The sequence below is a fragment of the Lampetra planeri genome, chromosome 22 (genome assembly GCF_965212315.1).
Source record: "Lampetra planeri chromosome 22, kcLamPlan1.2.h2, whole genome shotgun sequence".
NCBI classification, from domain to species: domain Eukaryota; kingdom Metazoa; phylum Chordata; class Hyperoartia; order Petromyzontiformes; family Petromyzontidae; genus Lampetra; species Lampetra planeri.
This window is the reverse complement of record NC_136128.1, coordinates 13,398,486-13,422,363: the sequence shown is the minus strand read 5'-3', so window position 1 is coordinate 13,422,363 and position 23,878 is coordinate 13,398,486. Positions and strand designations below refer to the sequence as shown.

Below are 23,878 nucleotides of genomic sequence, written 5' to 3'. Positions count from 1 at the left end.
CACACAGCTACACAAACACACATGTACACTCAGCTACACACACACACGTACACACAGCTACACACACACACGTACACACAGCTACACACACACACGTCCCAGCGGCCCTGCTGGGAATCCGAGGTATTTTCAGCACAAGGAACGCCGTACCGCGTAATCCGCCAAGTCAACAAGTGGCAAAGAAGACACACGCACACAACACGCATATCGGGACGAATAAGATGAAAAGCATTTACTGCCCATTGAGTTACGTGGATACGGTCGTTCAGACGTATTTTAGTCATTCCTTTTCGTTGATTGCATAATCTTGCCAATGAATTAATGGACGTATACTTTTGCTTTCGGGAAATGTTTCTTTATTGCCGTTCGTAGGAATATCGTCGCATGCATGTTTAAGGACGTCTTCCTATCGCCGTATATGCTCGCGTTACTCTGAGGAATTAATCGAATGTTCTGTTACCCAGTTAACAACGTAATCATTGAGGGTTAAATGTACGGATCAATGAGAACATCTCCATAACAAAATGCTAGACGTAGTCACAAACCGCACCTCTCCATAATAAAGGCTCAGTCATTTGTTATGTAATCTAGCCGTAGTCTCAAGCCGCACCTTACCATAATAATAAAAAGTGGGCCGTTCCTGGCCCTTCCCCCCCTCAACCAGTATATATACGGAGTGGTATCTCTTGAAATCTCTCATTTACTTGATACAGCTGTCGTGCTGTGACGGTTCCACCTGATGCCTCCGAAACGTCGTGATTTTTCTTTTTCTTTTATTTATTTTACTTTTATTAACTTTAATTTTTACCTACGTGACTTTACCGAAAAAAACTAAGAATATGAATCCTTGCAGTCACGAAAGCTTCAAATCTGTGTTGACAATTCCAAGCATAAGAGTTCGAATATTAGAGTTTTATGTTTTTGGTTAGAAATTAAAATTGCTTAACACAAAAGAGTGCGAGTGGTGCCTTCCTAAGTTCATGCGTAATGATCTCAATTATGAGAACTGTATCCTGCGGTGAGATTTGAATTTGGAGACCTGACATAAAACACGAAGACATAATCAGTAAATGTTAAAACGAGACTAATTGTATTATCCCGAGTGATAATACAACCCAATACAACGAAGACAAGCATAATTATCATAACTGCATACATTAGCATAACTGTACACATTAGCATAATTGCATACAGTTGTATAACTTAGTAGGATCACCTCCCTAATTAGCATAATTTCGGATAATTACATATTTTTCCTATTTCCATTTAATTTGTATCATTTTTTGTATTAATTTTTCAAGACCCAACATATACAACAGGTGTGAAGACGCCAGCCAGGCTCACGATGTCCTTGAATGCTGGGATGAACAGATGTGACTTCAGCTGCATGTGTGTGATGTGTTAACTTCTTGACTGTTTCCATTCTTAGAAAAAGTTCCAGAGGAAAACAAAAATAATCAACTGTTGTGATATAACCTCCGTGTTCAAGAGAGTTAATAGACTTTACTGCAAACAAACTTTACACTGTCACACACTGGCATGGTTCACAGGTGGTGGTGTATTAATGCTTCCTTACTCCAACAAGTAATTCATTGAGGATCAATCAACATTGCCGAGGCTGCGTGTCTCTCTCCCCGTGGTCGCGTTGATTTTCCTCCGGATCCCCCGGTTGTCCCCATCTCGACATGCAGAGAGTGAACACCGTCACGCGTCTAGAGTGAACACCGCCACGTGTCTAGAGTGAACACCGCCACGCGTCTAGAGTGAACACCGCCACACGTCCAGAGTGAACACCGCCACACGTCTAGAATGAACACCACCACGCGTCCAGAATGAACACCGCCACACGTCCAGAGTGAACACCGCCACACGTCTAGAATGAACACCACCACACGTCTAGAATGAACACCACCACACGTCTAGAGTGAACACCGCCACACGTCTAGAATTAACACCACCACACGTCTAGAATGAACACCGCCACACGTCCAGAGTGAACACCGCCACACGTCTAGAATGAACACCACCACACGTCTAGAATGAACACCACCACACGTCTAGAGTGAACACCGCCACACGTCTAGAATGAACACCACCACACGTCTAGAGTGAACACCGCCACACGTCTAGAGTGAACACCGCCACGCGTCCAGAGTGAACACCACCACACGTCCAGAGTGAACACCACCACGTGTCTAGAGTGAACACCGCCACGCGTCTAGAGTGAACACCGCCACGCGTCTAGAATGAACACCACCACGTGTCTAGAGTGAACACCACCACACGTCTAGAATGAACACCACCACGTGTCTAGAGTGAACACCACCACGCGTCCAGAGTGAACACCACCACGCGTCCAGAGTGAACACCACCACGCGTCTAGAGTGAACACCGCCACGCGTCCAGAGTGAACACCGCCACGCGTCTAGAGTGAACACCGCCACGCGTCTAGAGTGAACACCGCCACGCGTCTAGAGTGAACACCGCCACGCGTCTAGAGTGAACACCGCCACGCGTCTAGAGTGAACACCACCACGCGTCTAGAGTGAACACCACCACGTGTCTAGAGTGAACACCACCACGTGTCTAGAGTGAACACCACCACGTGTCTAGAGTGAACACCACCACGTGTCTAGAGTGAACACCACCACGTGTCTAGAGTGAACACCACCACGTTTCTAGAGTGAACACCACCACGCTGTTGACGAGCCTCACCTTGTTGTTGTTGTGGGCAGGTCACTTCTGATAACAAGAGCGGTACAGCAGCTCAAGCGGGCTTGGCCTGGTAACAAAAAAACACGATGTTAATATTGAATATTTAAACAAAGTTACAAAGTGGCGATCCGGGTCAAGACAAATTCAACTTAAGCGAGAGAATTGAAGCAAACGCGACCAGGCGAGGGCAGGAGGCAAAGCCCCGCGTTGTAAAGTTCCAACTTGGACATCGCTTCCATGCTCGCTGCTACTCAATTGACATCCCTACGAGAGAGAGCGAGGCTCTACCTCGGTAAACAAGAACAACAACCACCACCACAATCACCACCACCACCCCCACCACCACCACCCCCACCACAACCACCACAACCACCACCACAATCACCACAACCGCGATGAGAATTTCTCACCTCGGATTTCAGTGCACGGGCCGAGCGGCAACTTCCTGATCCCTCGTGACGTCACGCGGCAGCAGGAGACATGACGTCACTAGCGGTGTACGATGACACTCCCCTCCCCACATTGAGCGGCTCGAAACTCGCGACCGCTTTCACGAAAAAATTATACTGGTAGGAACGAAGTGGACCAGACCACCAATAGATTATATCGTCCGACCGTTTGTCCGTCCGTCCGTCCGTCCGCGTCCGTTTGTCCGTCCGTCCGACAAGATGGCCGCCCGCTCCCCCTGCGCGTGTGTGTTTGCGCGTGTGTGTGCGTGTGTGTGTGTGCGTGCGTGTGTGTATATGTGTGACTGTGTGTGTGCGTGCGTGTGTGCGTGTCCGGCCCACTCGAGCGGCGTGATGAATGGGCGCTATTGGGCTTCGGATCGTTATTCACGGCGAACTGGAAGCGTAGCAACACAACTTCATTACGTGTGCGTGCGTGCATGTGTGTGTACGTGCGTGTGCGTGCATGTATGTGTGTGTGCGTGTGTACGTTTATGCGCGTGTGTGCGCGTGTGCGTGCGGTCGATATCCCTGTACAGGTATTAGTATTATTCCTACCAGCCCACCCCGCAGGGTCCTGTTGTTAATGAGCCGCCAGTCACCGGGCGTGGCTTTGCCCAAATAAGGATTGGCACTGTGACGTCACGTTCAAGAGCGCGTTGGTCGGGGTAGGTGACATAACGTCACTAGCGAGGCACACCTCCCCCTGGCGTTTGACGCAAATGAGGTCACGCTGAGCGGTGACGTCAGAGGGCGGGGTCAGAGTTCAAGTTTGTTGACAGAAGGGGAGCGGCAGTGTCGTGGTGAGCGCTGCGCTGAGTTCCATTCCCGCTCGTGGCCAACACCGCCAGTGACGACTTTCTGAGCCGGTCCTGAGCCTCCCCTACGTCGACTCAGCCTCAAAAGAGTACCCGGTGCGGTGTCAACATCGCCACTGGGGAGACAAAGGCGGCCGGGCGTGGTGCTGGCCACCCACCCCCTCGTGTGCCGTCCCACCCTTAATAGGTGCTCGCTAACAGCACTTGCCCCTACAGTCTGTTAAGGCTATACGGGGGATTATTCTTTGGTTCTTTTCGGTTAAGTCACGTCTAAAAATAAAATAATAAATTAAAATAACATATTACGACGTTTCGATTGCAACACAAGCAATCATCATCAGGTATAAAAGAAATAGCAACAAAAATCTAACTAGAAAACTATAGACATAGTTAGATTTTTGTTGCTATTTCTTTTATACCTGATGATGATTGCTTGTGTTGCAATCGAAACGTCGTAATATGTTATTTTAATTTATTATTTTATTTTTAGACGTGACTTAACCGAAAAGAACCAAAGAATAATTCCTGCAGTCACGAAAGCTCCTAAATTAAGATTATACGGGGGATCTTTGTCTTTGTGTGTTGGGAGCAAGTTTGAGTGGCGCCTGCTGCTACCGACTGTCGTTGACTGCGGTTGGACAGACGCTGATAGAGACAGAGAAAGATACGTAGAGACGATATCGACAGAGAGACACACAGAGGCAAACAGAGAGACCGACGGACAGAGATGTTGAATCGAACACATTGAACTCGATCCATTGAAAGTTTCCTCGATCTTTGCCCATCCCCGGAAGTCGTTCTAGTTTCTATTTATTTCCCTGTGTGTGGTGTGTAGTGTAAGCAATGTGGGATATCGATGTACACAGTTATGAACAAGATCAGCAGACAAGACGTCTTTCATTTATCAGTCTCTCCGCGAAACAAAGGAATGTTTTACACAAAATATAATAACTACTGCAGCATTCAGTGCAAGTCAACTGTGGACCGGTTCTGGTGTACAATTTATACGTAAATATATAAGCACACGACTTAATTTGTCTGTGACGAACGCTGCACTTTCCATCGCATTCTTGCAGGGGGCGCTGCAAACCTACGCGCCCCCTGCATGAACGACGGAGGCGCAGGGACAGACGTCCGATCGCGTTGGAATCGATATGCAGACGGCGGTCTTCTCCCAACCAGGTGAAAGTCCGCATCGAGCAGAATCCGCGGCAAGGCAATCTACTTAACGACGAGAGAAAATTCACACGAAATGTCGTTTTCAATTAAGTCTTCCAGATGTAAAATGATATAGCCTTTTAAAGAAGAAATACAATTCAAAACATAATACAATTCAAAGTTGTTTCATTTTGAAACTTCAAAACGGAGCATCGGGTGCTTGCGTGAATGCGTCTTTCGGGTGCAATTTTTTCGTGACTTTCCTGGCCCAAGGCCATAAATGGTTGAGGGGGCTGCAGGTGGTCAGGCTTGCTTCACCCCATGGTTGTGAACATCCAGACGTTAATCAGCAAGGACCATTTCTTGTCCTAGTTCGCCAACATATAAGACGTCATGCAAAATTCTAATGAGTGTTGTTGTGGAGAATGTATCTACTAGATGTGCTCTGCCTTGTAACCGAATACAAATCTGTACCAAAAATGCATTTCAAATGTGCTCTTAAAATTACCTCCTTGCTATGAAGCAGATCAGTAAACACGACATCTTTCATTTATCGATCTCTCCACGAAACAAATTAATGTTTTACACAAACTATAACTAGCACAGACTTCTGGGAGCGCGTCATTGATTCAGTGCAAGCCACCTGTGGACCCTTATTGGTGCACAGCGTCTCAACAACAGCCGGGCTTGTTTCAACCGATAGTTACGGACATCCAGACGTTAATCAGCAAGGAGCATTTCTAGTCCGAGTTAGACAAAATCTATGTCAACACATAATGCAAAAATATAATTCGTGTTATAGAGAATGTACCTCCTCTACGTGTAACTTTTAAGTGGTTTGCCTTGTAACTGATGAATGATCCGAGTGTGCTCCCTATTTCAAAGACAATGAGTTGCTCCAGAGGGAGATGCTTCCTGAAAACACAAAAATACCCTTTGACCTGTATCACAAGAACAAGGAGTCTCACCTGATCTGTACAGGTTACTTGCAAAACACAAACTTTGTCCTAATATCACTTACTCAATGTTTGACCCTCATAGACAAAAGGTTACATGTACGCACACAATCAGACAAGTATTCATTCTAAATTAGTGACAGGCATGTTAACAAAATTGAATTACTGCACTAGGTTACATCGCATTAGCAAGAAGCTAATTTTAAAAATACACAAAATCTGCTTAACAGTGTATGTACAACATACTAATGCACCATTCAAAACGAGTAGGCCATTGCATGCTGGCGTCTGGGTCAAAATTTATCAAATACTAAACATTACCTACAAACTCCACAACTGAGATGCCACATCAACCATCGCCCCCTACTGACAGGCTCTTGTCCACATGCAGGCCGGTGCAGGGCCACCACCTTGTGCTACACAGGGGCAGCTGCTACTTGGGGATGTTCTTGGAGTGTTGAGACGAGATACGATACAAAACTCCGAGTTGCCAGAGGCGATTAAGCAAGCACCATGTAAATGCAATTATGAGAACATAGTGAATGCTTGGGAGCTTATTGGCTCTCGCTCCTGGTTCGAAATCTACCCAACACACAGGTCCACAAAGACTGGCCGCTCTTACCCTGCAGGTTGCACCTAGGAACTGAGTGTTAAACTTCACATTCTTGTCATTAAAGGCCTGTGACAAAGGTGCGTCTATTGGAGCGGCATCGTCACTGGCTTACACATCTACCGGGTCTCCATTTGACTTTGTATTGTGTCGGAGGAAGTCCACCCACACCTCCACTTCCACAAACTGCTGGGAGTTGCCTCGCTCTGACTCACAGTCAGAATTCTCCTCCTGCTTCACGTTGCCTCCATCGATGTGAAGGTCCAATTTTGGAGTTGAATCTTCATCTTCACATTTTACCTTCACTTCTTCGCTCTTCACCATCCCTTCTTCACATTTCACCGTCACCTCTTCATATTTCACCTCGATTTCTTTGAAAGTGTCCAAGCTGGGTTTTTCTTCCGGTTCTTGTTTGATGAGGGATGGGCTCATTGCAGCACTTTGACTTTCTAAAGCTGATTTCAGACTCCACTCCTGGTGGATCTTCTGATGCTTGTGTGTTCTCTGGTGGACATAAAAATTTGATGAACGTGCAAACGCCTTCCCGCACGGAGTGCACTTGAAGGGTTTCTCTCCCGTGTGTATTCTCTGGTGTGCTACAAGATGAGATAAATTTGCAAACGCCTTCCCACACACACTGCACTTATAGGGTTTCTCTCCCGTGTGTGTTCTCAGGTGTTTTACAAGAGTAGATGAATGTCCAAACGCCTTCCCACACACGCTGCACTCGAAGGGTTTCTCTCCTGTGTGAGTTCTCTGGTGCAGTGTCAAATTTCTAAGACGATCCGTGCTGTATGCACACCGGTCGCATTGATGCCTTTTTGCACCGAGCTGCGCCGAGTGCCTTTGCTCCATCAGACCAATTCTGCAGAGGAAGCGGCAGCTGCAGACAGAAAAAGAATATCCACACCATCTACACATCAGTATTGAGGCACAGCGGAATGCATATACACAGTCACACGTGACTTACACGTCTATAATGATTAATAGATATTCATGATATAGTTGTAAAAGTGTCCCAAATTCATCACACGGCCTGTTGTGGCACACAATGAGAGGGCAAATGGGTATAAACATGCCTCGAAGCCCTCATATCTTCAAAATGAATGTTAACCCAAAATTCCGAGCACACAATTTCGGCTGTCTGGCTTCAAAAGGAATATTTATGAAAGCTAAATTCAGCTGACATAGCAAAAGGTGTTGAAAAGAATACTATTTGTGTTATGCAGAAATGCATAAATTAATGTTCAATCGCAACTTAGAGGTGTGAAGCCAGCCAGGCTCACGATGTCCTTGAATGCTGGGATGAGCAGATCTGACTTCAGCTGCATGTGTGTGCCGGGTTAACTTCCTGACTGTTTCCATTCTTACAAAGAGTTCCAGAGGAAAACAAAAAACAACTACTGTTTTGATATAACCTCCGTGCTCAATAAAGTTAATAGACTTTACTGCAAATACAAACTTGACACTGTCACACACTCAGAGGCGGAGCCAGGATTTTCAGGTAGGGGGGGCAACCCCTCCAGCAATGAAAAATGATAGTTATTAAGGAGTTGTTAGTAAGTAAGGAGTTGTTAGTAAGGAGTTGTTAGTAGGCAAGGCCTTGTCCCTTGCTCTTTATTCGACGCGTGTGATCGGCATCGCGCTCGCTGAAGGTGTTGAGGCCGATGAAGGTGTTGTGTGGTTATTCTTGACACCACTGGAGACTTGTAGATCCACACGGAGACGGAGCTTCATGTAAGGGCTTGCGCCAGTTGTTTATTAACCACTCTTAACATGTCATTTACACTCTGAGTACTAAACACTCACTGTCTACACTCCACACCCGACGCCTGCCCCCGTTATGGTGCGTGTCAGAACTCTGGCCTGCACGTGGAACTGTCTCCCATTATTCTACGCCCCGGCACGGCTTCCCCTCGTCTGCCCCGGGCGGGGGCACGCCATCACCGCCCGGCGACGAGGTTGGGCTTCTAACCCTCTAGCCTTCCTTCGGCGGCGGCTGGGCTGTTCCCACTGCAGGCACACGTTCCCATCTCTACTCACACTCCACACCCCAGGGGAAGGGTACTTGGGATTCCTAGCACTCACACAGGCTACTCTAGCCGGGCGCTAATTTCCCCCTACCCTGGGTCCCAACTTCCAACCTCACACCATCCTGGCTCCTTGCGACGTCCCGGAACACGTCACGGGTCCCACCCTAAATATCCCCGGGGGACATGATGTTACCGTCCCACCCGCCGTGCATGACGTCACTCTCTGCCGTCACTGCACCGGAGGGCGAGCGTGACGCAACGTCATTATTTACTACTCTACAAAGGCATTGGCTTATCGGAGTTTCAATACAAATCCGTGCGAAGAACGGGTACAACTGCCATCTTCAATATAAAGCAGAAATTACATCTGTTTGTTTGTGTGAAGCAGCAAAAACTCTCCAACGCTGAGCTCTGGCATCATGAAAATTTCACAGCTTATGCTGTCTGGAATTTCTAAGCGAACACGACTATTTTCAACTCGCCACGTCATTCCCTTCCCGAGTTGCCAAAATCGACCTTACGTAGAAGTGGGTTACGGTTGAATTTCCTTGAATGAAAACATCCGATTTAGGTAAATTGATGTGTTTCGGCTTTTCTTTCTTGCAAGTGTAATAAAGGACTTGACCACGATCTCTGGCTCAGTGTCCTTTATTTGGTCCGTACTGTATTACCCACACGGCTGTCTCCTCTTTGCTCAGTCCCCACAGTGCTGACTCCGATGTCTCTCTCTTCTCCACCAGCAGCCCCTCTGTTGGCCTCTGTCGCTCCTGTAGCCCCCACAGCAGCTCCGCTGCTGTTACTCACTCTCAGCCCCCCTGGCTGTAATCGCTGGTGCTCTTCTCCCTCTTGCTTACTCCGCAGCGCTGACAGCCTCGTGCTGTCTCTCTCTCTCTCTCTTCGTCGCTCCTGCGACTCTCTGCAGCCACACCGCTGCCTCCGACACACAGCCTTCCTGCTCCTGCAGCCACACCGCTGCCTCTAACACACAGCCTTCCTGGCTGTACTCTCCCGCAGCTTCTCACCACCCTTTAGCTCCCTGCTATTCTCCGGGGTTGGCTCCCGCTGGCCAACGGTGCCCCCTCCTCACGTTCGCCCGCGCGGCCCCACTCTTTTCCATTCACACCCCGACTGCCTTCTCCTTCCGGTTTACCCACTTAAGGACCCCAACCTTTTCACCCACGTCACCTGGCTCCGCCTCCCCGTGACGTCACATCCGGAAGGTCGCTTACGCCCGCATTACACCACCCTCCCCCGTAGAAAAAACCCAGCCGACCTCGGCTGAACAATACCAAAGCGTAATGCGGTGAACCGACCTTCCGCGCTAAAGGACACCAAGCATGCAATATAACAACAGAACAATAACAACAAGTAACATCAACGGACGTACAGAAAGCATGCAATAAATACAAGGGTAAGAACAAGAACAACAACACAACATACAATCAACGAAACGTAAGTGATTTAGAGCGTGTGCGGGTCGCCGGACCGCACACGCTGGCAGGCGCCCTCCGAGCAGGGCACCTCGTCCCCCTCGGTGTCACGGCCGCCCTGTCTGGAACAGGTACGACAGGCGCTCTAGCAAGATCAGTGGACGCAGGCAGGGGAGAGTCGGCGGCAACAGACCCCGGCAAGGCAACATTGGGAGATGACGCATCACGTAGGGGAGCAACATATGGTTTCAACCGCGACGTATGAACAAACCATCGGCGAGAACCAATCTGAACGCGCGCCGACTGTGGATTGGGAACCTCAATGAGGCGCACAGGACCATGCCAAGGTTTGTGCAATTTAGGAGAGGTCCCCGGCCGCACCTGCGGGCAATGGAGCCAGGCCAGGTCTCCAACCTTCCAGGGGCACTCCCCCTCGGACCGCCGAGCATACCGCTCGTTCCGGGCCTGGGCTTTGGCCGTAGCTACGCGGGCATTTTCCCGCGCCTCCGTGACCCGGCGAACCGTGTCCTGAATGTATTCAGGAAGTGGTTTACGAGGTCCCTTCACCCCAGTACCCAATTGCACATCCACCGGAGGCACGTTTTCCCGACCATACATAAGGTAAAACGGCGAATACCCTGTAGCCGCATGAGGCGTCATCCTGTACGCCGAAAGCACTCCGGAGATGTGCAGATCCCAATCTGATTGCTGTTCACTCACAGTATGGCAAAGCATGGCAGACAATGTCCTGTTCAGCCGCTCGACCATACCATCCGTCTGCGGATGGTATGGGGATGTCCGTATTTTCTTAGTCCCAAGGCCCGCGCACACTTCCGCCAATAATTTAGAAGAGAAATTTCGGCCCTGGTCCGTGAGGAGTCTCTCAGGCGCCCCCTTATCCATAATGTACCCAAACAAAAAGGCGTCGGTGATGGCTGCGGCCGATTGATCGGGCAACGGCCAGGCCATCGGCCAACGGGAGAGATACTCAACCCCTACCAGCAAATATTTATTTCCCCTCGCCGATGGTGGGAAGGGTCCCAATATGTCCAGTGCCACCAATTCATTGACTCGAGACACCTGAATCGACTGGAGAGGCGGCACGTAAGGATGTTTAGGCGGCTTACGTCGGGCGCACTCAGGGCACGCGCGCACGTGCCCTACGACATCTGTCGCCATGCCGTGCCAAAAATAATGACGTTGCAACGTCAACAAAGTCTTCTGCACCCCTAAATGTAAGAGTGTCTCACAATGGAGAGTCCTAATCAACTCGAATCGCAAAGACGTCGGTACCACCACACGCCAGCTTTCCTGGACCCCTTCTCGCCACATAAGCAGACCATCTCGGAGAGCGGTTCGCGGCCCCACAGCCGAACTCGGACTCCCATTGTCCCTCGTAGACCGCTTCCGCATGGACAACAACGACTCATCCATCATCTGTTCCCGAATCCAGACAGACCGCGGCAGATTCAAAACCCCGTCAGTCGGTCCCGGTTCCATCGGAGTATCCGACTTCTCGACGGCCAACGTAAGCGGCTGAGGGGGGTTCAGAATCGGCGAACACCTATGCGTCCCCGACTCACATTTGCAAGGGGCTCGCCGCGGTAATCTGGAAAGTGCGTCAGCGTTCGCATGGCGCACCCCCTTCCGATGTTGAATTTGGAAGGAAAATTCCTGTAGCGTGTCCAACCAACGTGCCCACTGTCCGGATGGCTGGTCCATTTTAAGTGCATATTGCAAGGCCGCATGATCCGTTCGCACAACAAAGGAACGACCGTAAAGGTACGGTCGAAATTGCCGTAGGAAAAAAACAACCGCCAAAAGTTCTCTACGAGTGACACAGTAGCGAGTTTCCGCAGGAGACAAGACTCGGCTACCATACGCCACGACACGCTCTACACCCCCTTTAGACTGTGATAACACCGCCCCAATACCTGTGTCACTCGCGTCCGTATCAAGAATGAATGGGCGATCAAAATCGGGATAATCCAATGTTGGGGCCGTTGCCAATAGATCACGCAGACTCCGAAAGGCCGCCTCTTCCGGCTGTCCCCAAACAAACTTCCGTCCTTTACCCGTAAGGAGATGCAAGGGCCTCGCAATCGTCGCAAACCCCGGCACAAATCTTCGATAATACGAGGCAAATCCCAAAAACCGCCGAACATCCCCCACGGTGGCCGGAGTCGGCCAATCCCGGACGCACGCCGTCTTTTCCGGATCCGTGGACACCCCCTCAGCACTCACAATGTGCCCCAGATAACGGACGGACCGTTGCAGTAGGTGGCATTTCTTTGGTTTAAATTTTAAATTCGCAGAGCGCATCCTCGTGAACACTGTCTCCAGCCGTGTTAAATGTTCCTCAAATGTGCGGCTGAAGACAATGATATCGTCCAAATATATAAGACACGTCTCCCACTGCAACCCCATCAAAACGAGCTCCATCAATCTTTGAAATGTGGCAGGGGCCGCATTCAATCCCATCGGGAAGCAGTTAAATTGAAATAACCCCTGCGGCGTACGGAAAGCGGTTTTCTCCCGTGAGGACTCGTCAAGGGGGAGCTGCCAAAATCCCGAAGAGAGGTCCAGTGTGGAAAAGAACTTAGCCCCCGACAATGCGTCAAGGGAGTCGTCCATACGCGGCAGGGGGTACGCATCTGCCACCGATATCTTATTCAATTTCCGGAAATCAACACAAAATCGCAAGTTGCCATCCTTTTTCTTAACCAAGACCACAGGAGCGCCCCATGGGCTGTTAGATGGCGATATGATGTCCGCAGCCAACATGCCTTCTACTGCCCCCCGAATGTGTTCTCGCTCCGCAGGACTCATCCGATGCGAATTTAATCGAATAGGGGCAGCGTCGCCCGTCTCAATGTGATGGGAAAGCAACGATGTGCGGCCCAGATCCAAATCATCGGAGCTGAACACATCCGAATATGTCAACAACAATGTACGCAGCGCATCACGTTGCTCCACGGACAGGGAAGAATTTTCGTCACATAAGTTAGCAATCCAACGATTATCCGAACCCCTCGGCTCGGAAACACCAGCGACCACTCCCCGGCTATGCGGACAATCGTGCGTCGCAAACGCCGTAGTGGCATGTGCCACAACCGTACCGGCCGGAACACGGATGTTTTCCACCCCCGCGTTAAGCACCTGTAAAAACGGTAATTGATCCGGCCGGACAATGGTCTGTGCCCCAACTAACGCCAATCCTGTTGTTATCGTGGCGGATGGCGACAACAAGACCCCTACTGCTCCGAGACGATTAGGCAGGGGCTTCCGATACCGCAAGGGTATAAGCATCTGTGAACCAGGTGGGATGTCCACAGATGCGACGGACAGCGCCTGCACCTGTACGGCCGAAGCAGGTCGCCCCCAGGGCGACGGCAGAAACGATATTTGACGGCCACCCGGCAATTCAATACAATTCTCATTGATTTTGATCAAAATGGGCATTCTAGCCAAAAAATCGGTGCCTAATAAGCAAGGAACCGCCAAAGATCTTGATATTAACACAACACCCGAAGCCGACACATCCCCAATAGATATCTTAGCATCCACCTGGCCCACGATACCCATACTACCCCCGTTCGCAGCGACGCACGACCCATAAACGGGGCGCACAGCCCCCGGCGGGATGCCCAACAGATGGAAAATGACATCCGATATAATAGTCGCAGACGCTCCAGAGTCGACCAAAATGCGCACGTCCACCCCTTGTATAGACCCCGGTACAGTGGACGAACCCGTAGCGGCCGCGACGACTCTCCGCGCCAATTTGCGCCACTGCGTCACCGAGCGACAAGGCCCCGTCGATGGCCTATCATGAATAACAACAATAGGGTCGCGCAACGAAGGTGATGGGTGAGGTGCAAAGCCTTGCCGGGCGTCTGGTGTGTGCCGACATGCCTGTTTCGGAGGGTCTTTGGGCGTCTTGTCCGGTACAGAAACCTCCTGCTGCGGCGGACCCGGGAAGCGGGCCCAGCAATCCTTGGCGTAATGGCCCCTACGGCCGCAGCGGAAGCAGTCGGCATCGTTGCGCCGAAGCGCAGGTCTTGCATCCCGGCGGCCCCGTTCCGATGGCGTAGCGCGCGGACCAGGGCCTCCGCGTCCCGACCATGGAGAGGAGGCGGCCGTCAGCTCCCGAGGACCCCGCTCATCCGGCACATAGACCGCCTTTGTGGGGTCCCACCCCATCGCGCCTCCTTCCTTGACGGGCCCACCCGTTCATGCCGCCACTTGCTTCCAGCGACGGAGATTAAACTACGCATCCAGACACTTTGCTGCCGCTCGGGAAGTGAGCTTCTCATGCCCACACACAGGCATGGGGATCCCCAGATCCCGAGACAGCTCCAGCATTTTGCCTAATATGAGAGGCTCGAGCAGGTCCTGTGGCGTCTCCGGATAAGCTGCCATGGCCAGCTCCAGCACCGCACCTCTGAACGCCACGGGCGATTCCTCGGGTGCTCGCTGTCGTTGAGCGAATCGCCGATGCGCATCGTCAGGTGGCTCATAAGCGTCGGCCATTTCTTCAAAAACTCCGCATAAGGTCTTCTTTTTGTCGGCCGTTATGGAACGGAAAAATCGAACAGATTCATCGTCCAGTAGAGTCGGCAACACTTCCAAGGCCTCAGCATCGGTCCATCTTGCGGAACGCACCGCCGCCAAGAATCGGCAGGCGAAAGCGCTCCAATCGCCCCCGATGGAGAATTCCTTAACTGTGGTGAGGTGGCGACTCCGACTCCTCTTCACGTTCTCTTCAATTGTTGGTTGTTCTGGAGGCAAATTCAAAAAGGCGTCGGCCCGCGGCGTGTCCAAGATGGCGGTTTGGCGCCGCGGGACGCGCAAGATGGCGGCTTCTTACCGCGTGGCTAATGGCGGCGGCAGGGCAGGCAACGTGGCGGCCCGTGGAGCACCTTCAGCTTCCTCCGTCGTCCTCGGCGTGACGAGTTGACATAGCTGCGCCAGGACGTCCTTGAGTGCCTCCAGTTGCACCGCCATCTGTTGCCATCTCTGATCAGCGTCCGATGATGTTGACGGCCCCGCCATCGCGCCGACATCTTCCACACCCGTCCCCATGCTCGCTTCAGCAGAGCTCTCCTCCACCACCCCAGCAGGATCCATGGTCGGAGGGAATTCGTCGTCGTCGGACGATGAAGCTGATGCTGGCGGCAGAGTAATCTTCTTCCTCACTTGCTTCGACATGCCGTTTCACTTCTGGCACCAGTGTAATAAAGGACTTGACCACGATCTCTGGCTCAGTGTCCTTTATTTGGTCCGTACTGTATTACCCACACGGCTGTCTCCTCTTTGCTCAGTCCCCACAGTGCTGACTCCGATGTCTCTCTCTTCTCCACCAGCAGCCCCTCTGTTGGCCTCTGTCGCTCCTGTAGCCCCCACAGCAGCTCCGCTGCTGTTACTCACTCTCAGCCCCCCTGGCTGTAATCGCTGGTGCTCTTCTCCCTCTTGCTTACTCCGCAGCGCTGACAGCCTCGTGCTGTCTCTCTCTCTCTTCGTCGCTCCTGCGACTCTCTGCAGCCACACCGCTGCCTCCGACACACAGCCTTCCTGCTCCTGCGACTCTCTGCAGCCACACCGCTGCCTCTAACACACAGCCTTCCTGGCTGTACTCTCCGCAGCTTCTCACCACCCTTTAGCTCCCTGCTATTCTCCGGGGTTGGCTCCCGCTGGCCAACGGTGCCCCCTCCTCACGTTCGCCCGCGCGGCCCCACTCTTTTCCATTCACACCCCGACTGCCTTCTCCTTCCGGTTTACCCACTTAAGGACCCCAACCTTTTCACCCACGTCACCTGGCTCCGCCTCCCCGTGACGTCACATCCGGAAGGTCGCTTACGCCCGCATTACACAAGCATACATTTTTTTCAGGGGTTTTCAGTGAAATATAAGGGAATATTAAATTTATCCAAGACAAGAATCCAAGTCCCGGGCGAAGCCGGGTAGTGAAGCTAGTTACTAATAAACCCCAATGATCCTATCGAAATTAGGGATTTAGATGGGATCGTTGGAGGGGCACGTGCCACCCCACCCCCACTGGCTCCACCACCGTCACACACTGGCATGGTTCACAGGTGGTGGTGTGTCCAAACCCACGCCTGGCCACCTTCACCTGCTCAGTATTAATGCTTCCTCACTCCACCAAGTAATTCATTGAGGATCAATCAACACAGCCGAGGCTTTGTGTCTCTCTCTCCCCGTGGTGTTAACTACCTCTCCAGGCATACAGGAAATTGTGGGTTCGATCCCGACCCTGACGCCTGCTGTATATTTGGAGTTTGCGTCTCTCTCTCTCTCTCCCCGTGGTCGCGTGGATTTCCCTCCAGATCCCCCGGTTGTCCCCACTCCACATGCAGAGAGTGAACACCGCCACGCGTCTAGAGTGAACACCGCCACGCGTCTAGAGTGAACACTGCCACGCGTCTAGAGTGAACACCACCACACGTCTAGAGTGAACACTGCCACGCGTCTAGAGTGAACACCGCCACGCGTCTAGAGTGAACACCACCACGCGTCCAGAGTGAACACCGCCACGCGTCTAGAGTGAACACCGTCACGCGTCTAGAGTGAACACCGCTACGCGTCTAGAGTGAACACCGCCACGTGTCTAGAGTGAACACCACTACGTGTCTAGAGTGAACACCACCACGCGTCCAGAGTGAACACCACCACGCGTCTAGAGTGAACACCACCACGCGTCTAGAGTGAACACCACCACGCATCTAGAGTGAACACCGCCACGTGTCTAGAGTGAACACCGCCATGCGTCTAGAGTGAACACCGCCACGTGTCTAGAGTGAACACCGCCACGCGTCTAGAGTAAACACCGCCACGCGTCTAGAGTGAACACCGCCACGCGTCTAGAGTGAACACCACCACGCGTCTAGAGTGAACACCACCTCGCGTCTAGAGTGAACACCGCCACGCGTCCAGAGTGAACACCGCCACGCGTCCAGAGTGAACACCGCCACGCGTCTAGAGTGAACACCGCCACGCGTCTAGAGTGAACACCGCCACGCGTCTAGAGTGAACACCGCCACGCGTCTAGAGTGAACACCGCCACGCGTCTAGAGTGAACACCGCCACGCGTCCAGAGTAAACACCGCCACGCGTCCAGAGTGAACACCGCCACGCGTCTAGAGTGAACACCACCACGCGTCCAGAGTGAACACCACCACACGTCTAGAGTGAACACCACCACGCGTCTAGAGTGAACACCACCACACGTCTAGAGTGAACACCACCACGTGTCTAGAGTGAACACCGCCACGCGTCTAGAGTGAACACCACCACGTGTCTAGAGTGAACACCACCACGCGTCCAGAGTGAACACCACCACACGTCTAGAGTGAACACTGCCACGCGTCTAGAGTGAACACCGCCACGTGTCTAGAGTGAACACCACTACGTGTCTAGAGTGAACACCACCACGCGTCCAGAGTGAACACCACCACGCGTCTAGAGTGAACACCACCACGCGTCTAGAGTGAACACCACCACGCATCTAGAGTGAACACCGCCACGTGTCTAGAGTGAACACCGCCATGCGTCTAGAGTGAACACCGCCACGTGTCTAGAGTGAACACCACCACGCGTCTAGAGTGAACACCGCCACGCGTCTAGAGTGAACACCACCACGCGTCTAGAGTGAACACCACCACGCGTCTAGAGTGAACACCGCCACGCGTCTAGAGTGAACACCGCCACGCGTCCAGAGTGAACACCGCCACGCGTCCAGAGTGAACACCGCCACGCGTCTAGAGTGAACACCGCCACGCGTCTAGAGTGAACACCGCCACGCGTCTAGAGTGAACACCGCCACGCGTCTAGAGTGAACACCACCACGCGTCCAGAGTGAACACCGCCACGCGTCCAGAGTAAACACCGCCACGCGTCTAGAGTGAACACCGCCACGCGTCTAGAGTGAACACCGCCACGCGTCTAGAGTGAACACCGCCACGCGTCCAGAGTGAACACCACCACACGTCCAGAGTGAACACCACCACACGTCTAGAGTGAACACCACCACGCGTCTAGAGTGAACACCACCACACGTCTAGAGTGAACACCACCACGTGTCTAGAGTGAACACCACCACACGTCTAGAGTGAACACCACCACGTGTCTAGAGTGAACACCGCCACGCGTCTAGAGTGAACACCACCACGTGTCTAGAGTGAACACCACCACGCGTCCAGAGTGAACACCACCACACGTCTAGAGTGAACATCACCACGTGTCTAGAGTGAACACCACCACACGTCTAGAGTGAACACCACCACGTGTCTAGAGTGAACACCGCCACGCGTCTAGAGTGAACACCACCACGCTTCTAGAGTGAACACCACCACGTGTCCAGAGTGAACACCACCACGCGTCTAGAGTGAACACCACCACACGTCTAGAGTGAACACCACCACGTGTCTAGAGTGAACACCGCCACGTGTCTAGAGTGAACACCGCCACGCGTCTAGAGTGAACACCGCCACGCGTCTAGAGTGAACACTGCCACGCGTCTAGAGTGAACACCGCCACGCGTCTAGAGTGAACACCACCACGTCTCTAGAGTGAACACCATCACGCGTCTAGAGTGAACACCGCCACGTGTCTAGAGTGAACACCGCCACGCGTCTAGAGTGAACACCGCCACGCGTCTAGAGTGAACACCACCACGTGTCTAGAGTGAACACCACCACGCGTCTCGAGTGAACACCGCCACGCTGTTGACAAACCTCACCTTGTTATTGTTGTTGTGGGCAGGTCGCTTCTGAAAACAAGAGCGGTACAGCTGTTCAAGCGGGCTTGGCCTGGTAAAAAATGAAAAAAAAACTGTGTTAGTATAGAATATTTTAACTAAGTTACAAAGTGGCGATCCGTGTGAAGACAAATTAAACTTAAGCGAGAGAATTGAAGCAAACGCGATCAGGCGAGGGCAGGAGGCAAGGCCCCGCGTTGTAAAGTCCCACCCTGGACATCGCTTCCATGCTCGCTGCTACTTAATTGACATTCCTACGAGAGAGAGAGCGAGGCTCTACCTCGGTAAACAACCACCACAACAACAACCACCACAACAACAACCACCACAACAACAACCACCACAACAACAACCACAACAACCGCGATGAGAATTTCTCACCTCGGATTTCAGTGCGAGCGCGGAGCGGTAACTTCCTGTTACATCGTGACGTCACGAAGCAGGAGGTGACATGACGTCACTTACAGGAAAAGACACTCTCCTCCCACAACGAGCGGCTCTGTAACATAAATAAATTATGTTAATGAGCCCGACCCAAACATGGAGGGATGGGCCGTGGATGCGGAACCCGTCACAATAAACCCGCGACGACTTTCGCGAACACATTATGTTAATGAGCCGCCAGTCACCGGGCGTAGCTTTGCCCAAATAAGGATTGGCACTGGAACAGACATCGGCTGCGGCCGAGCGAAAGTGACGTCACGCTCAAGAGCGCGGTGGTCGGGGTAGGTGACATGACGTCACTAGCGAGGCACACCTCCCCCTGGCATTTGACGCCGATGACGTCACGCTGAGCAGGGACGTCAGAGGGCGGGGTCAGAGTTCAAGTTTGTTGTTGTTGGCAGTGTCGTGGTGAGCGCTGCGCTCCGCACCGACCAGCCGAGTTCCATTCCCGCTCGTGGCCAACACCGCCAGTGACGACTTTCTGAGCCGGTCCTGAGCCTCCCCTACGTCGACTCAGCCTCAAACGAGTACCCGGTGCGGTGTGTCAACATCGCTAGCACTGGGGAGACAAAGGCGGCCGGGCGTGGTGCTGGCCACCCAACCTCCCCTCGTGTGCCGTCCCACCCTTAATAGGTGCTCGCTAATAGCACTTGCCCCATCATTCTGTGCAGGCTACACGGGGGATCTTTGTCTTTGTGTGTTGGGAGCAAGTTTGAGTGGCGTGTAGTCGTGGGAGTTGAACGGGCGCCTGCTGCTACTGACAGTCGTTGACTGCGGTTGGACAGACGCTGATAGACACACACAGACAGACAAGACAGGCGGACAGACAGACAAGAGGAACAGAGAGAGATACAGAGACGACATAGACACAGAGACAGGCAGAGAGAGACACACAGAGGCGAACAGAGACACAGACGCACAGAGATGTTGAATCGAACTCACTGAACTCGCTCCATTGAAAGAGATTCCTCGATCTTTGCCCATCCCCGGAAGTCGTTCTAGTTTCTATTTCATTGTGTGTGGTGTGTAGTGTAAGCCAGAGGTGGGACAAAGTCATTGTTATGCAAGTCACAAGTAAGTCTCAAGTCTTTGCTCTCGAGTCCCGAGTCAAGTCGAGTCAAAGATGAGGCAAGTCCCAAGTCGAGTCAGAAGTCAAAGCCTGCAAGTCTCAAGTCGAGTCCAAAGTCCTACCATTTTAGTTTCGAGTCATTTCAAGTCCTCTTACCACAGAAATAAAATTTATACAAATCATGTATGTCTGTAAGATTTGTATTTATTTAAACCTCTTTTTATACAATTTCAACAGCATATTGCACTAGAACAATGCACAGCAGCTTCAGTCCTGTATTGCATTGACCTCATATTGCAAAACAGTTTAACTTTCAAATAGACATGGGTTCTTTTAGCCTAAACTTTTTTAAACATGTCATCAATAAAATCCTCACTCCTCAAAATTATCACTTCTGAAAAACTGGACCAACCTGATAATATAATTGGAATGCCTCCATAGAGACTGGTGTGTATGAGAGAGAGCTGTGTGGACAGGTGATGAGCAGAGAGTGAGTGTGTGTGCGCATGCGTGCTGTGGACAGGTGGAGGGAGGCCCCTACACTGCATTGCATTTGCAAAAGATCAAATTGGCCAAAAGTCTGTCAGTCATTTGTGCACGATGGGGGCGCAGAATGATGCCACCATGGCTGAAAACTCGCTCCACTGGACCACTAGAAGCAGGCACTGCCAAGACTCGGATGGCTACTTGAAAGAGTGAAGGAAGAGTCGTACTGTTCAGTGCCCAGAACAAAAGGGCATTCTGTCCTTCTGCCATGTCAATGTAGTGACTTAGCTGTACTGCTGGTGGGGTCCCAACATCCCTTTTCTGCCTCTTATGGTATGCAGCAAACAGCCCTTCTCCTTCCATGTCCGCTAGTTCTTCTTCAGCAGGCACCGGCACAGGCACAGGTTGCTCCGTCTCTGCAGCATCTTTCAGGATCAATTCTAAAAAAACGTGTCACAACAGCAGAAACAAAAGAGCTCTTATTACCATTACTGATGTTGATGATACTGTGCAAGACTGAAAATTGTTATTATTGTTAAAGTCAGATTAATATCACATTAGATCCTAGATCAAATTAAGATCAAATTATTTTACGTTGCATTTAAGTTGCATTGCAAGTCAATAAGATTTACCTTTAACTCGTTGTGCCACCTCTGCCTTGATGTCACGGTTGACCAGCACATGGGGCTCAATCCACAGCAGACAAAAGGCTGGATCCAAGGCAGCTGCTTTCAGGTAGACTGTGTCTGAAAAGGGGGCAGTGATCCCTTCTTGAGACTAGGCCATTTTCACATTAATGAAGATCCCAAGAAATCTTTTTTCCAGGGATGCCTGCAGACCTCTGACCAGGCCGCTCAGGAAACGAACTTGAGGCTTCAGCTTCCCAAGATGGTGATTGAGGGACAAGACGGATGGAACAACTGCACTGATTGTAATGACTTTCTCCCCCTGTGTCAAATCAGTTGCTTCTCCGAACGGTTTCAAGATGTCCACCAACTCCTTCAGCAGATTCCACTCTCGTAGTGTGAATGACAGTTCTTTATGCCCGGCCTTCTCAAGAACTGCGCAGAGCTTTTGCTGATCACAATGAAGGACTGCTTTCACCTGCCGCAGTGTAGAATTCCACCTCGTGCTCACTGCAGCAGGGATGCCTCTGTGCTCCCCAAATTCACCATCGAATATGTATTTAAACGTTGTGCTTGTGTGGAGCAGGGAGCTAAGTTTTGATAACTTGGAGAGAGAAGGACATGCCGCTTTTGTTTCTTTCAAACCGTCTCCCACCACCAGCTGCAATGTGTGTGCAAAACACTGCAGGCGCTGTTTCTTTGCCATAGCAGCATCGACGGTTTGCTGGTCTTCTAGGGTTAAGTCATGCCATAGCTCAGGATCATCAAGATTATCTCCAGCATCATCATCTTCCTCCTGTTCGCTGGGGAAGCAGACCGTAAATGCCTTGCGCATGTTAGCAGCATTGTCACTAATGATATAGTCCAATTTAGCTTTGATGTTGTATTCATCACATATTGCCTCAAATTGGTCACAGATGCGCTCCGCTGTGTAGAGCCTTTGAAGCGGTTGCAGGCCAAGAGATTTGTCTTTAGCTGTACCCTCTCTGCATCTCTCTCCATCCAGTGCACAGTGACACCAAGGAATCCCCTCATCTTTCGATCAGACCAAATGTCCACAGTGACTGAAACATGGTCAGTGTTGCTCAATTGAGTTTTTAACTTTGAACGTCTCTCCTCAGCAAGGCTCTCTGTTTTTGTGGTCAGCGTTCGGCGACAGACTGGGGTATACTTGCTGTCCAGCACAGCCAGAAAGTGACGAAAGCTCTTATTTTCCACAATAGATAGAGGAAAATTGCAATCAATAATCAAGTCAGACAGTATCGCATTGGAGATGGCCTTCTGCTGTGGGTGGCTCATGCTGTAACGCCCTACACGAGTGTCCAGGAATTGTGAGATTGAAGGCTGTTGTGGTTCATCTACGATGCTTTTGTTCATCTGGTATTCTTCATACCTGTAACAGAAAAGAATATGAAACAGATGTCAGAAAATCCCTTATAGCCACACATGTTGTATTTGAAACTACTCTTTACTCATATCAATGTTGTTGTGTTAATATTCATTGTCTATTGTACACTACGGTATACGATAATACATTTCAGTTTCAGTGTATGCAATATTAAGAATATTTTCACTGCTTCAAAAGCAGAGGTGTGGACTCGAGTCATGTGACTTGGACTCGAGTCAGACTCGAGTCATGAATTTGATGACTTGCGACTCGACTTGGACTTGCATAACAATGACTTTGTCCCACCTATGAGATGTGGACTCGAGTCATGTGACTTGGACTCGAGTCAGACTCGAGTCATGAATTTGATGACTTGCGACTCGACTTGGACTTGCATAACAATGACTTTGTCCCACCTCTGTTCAAAAGTCATAAGAAAGCCCTTTCCCTCAAGAAACTGAAGTCATATGCTTTATAGCAGTGGTTTTCAAAGTGGGGACGGGGACCCCTGGGTGCCGCGAGGGGGTGCTAGGGGGGCCATGGCAAGTTGGTATGAAAAGTATAGCAAAACAAAATAATTGAATAAATTAAATAAGTAAAATAAACCAAATTAAACCAAAAATAAGCTAAACAATATCCCCATTAGTTAAGAACTGCACTATAATAATCTATTGCATCTCTGAACATTACTACTATAATCGTTATTATTTTATTATATACTGTATATATCCCAGTGGTGCGCTGCTTCACAGACCTAGACTACGGTAGCACGCTATGTCCATGCGCTGCCTGCTGTTTGGGCATGATATGAAAAGGGAAGGCTAATGGTGGATCTTGTGACTGTGTCATCATTTTCCTCTTTACAGTGTATATGTCTTACTATGTTTCCTGTTGTACTTGGATGGGTTTAGGGATGCACCAACT

The 23,878-nt window shown here is 50.9% G+C and overlaps 3 long non-coding RNA genes across 4 annotated transcripts; all 3 read right to left on the bottom strand.

Moving 5' to 3' along the window:
- Positions 1-742: 742 nt before the first annotated feature.
- LOC144725101 (uncharacterized) lies at positions 743-4,331 on the bottom strand. Of its 2 annotated transcripts, none has more exons than XR_013586620.1 (3): positions 3,126-4,331; positions 2,716-2,782; positions 743-1,735 (listed from the first exon to the last, which is right to left on the bottom strand). It is a non-coding gene; the product is annotated as an uncharacterized LOC144725101 (long non-coding RNA). The 2 variants fall into 2 exon arrangements; XR_013586619.1 differs by having other exon boundaries at positions 743-1,712.
- Positions 4,332-4,857: 526 nt separating this feature from the next.
- On the bottom strand, positions 4,858-19,424 carry LOC144725100 (uncharacterized). Its single transcript, XR_013586618.1, has 3 exons — positions 19,324-19,424; positions 18,925-18,994; positions 4,858-7,586 (listed from the first exon to the last, which is right to left on the bottom strand). It is a non-coding gene; the product is annotated as an uncharacterized LOC144725100 (long non-coding RNA).
- A 1,322-nt stretch (positions 19,425-20,746) lies between these two features.
- Positions 20,747-23,145, bottom strand: LOC144725098 (uncharacterized). The gene is made up of 2 exons (XR_013586616.1): positions 21,574-23,145; positions 20,747-21,381 (listed from the first exon to the last, which is right to left on the bottom strand). It is a non-coding gene; the product is annotated as an uncharacterized LOC144725098 (long non-coding RNA).
- Positions 23,146-23,878: the final 733 nt, after the last annotated feature.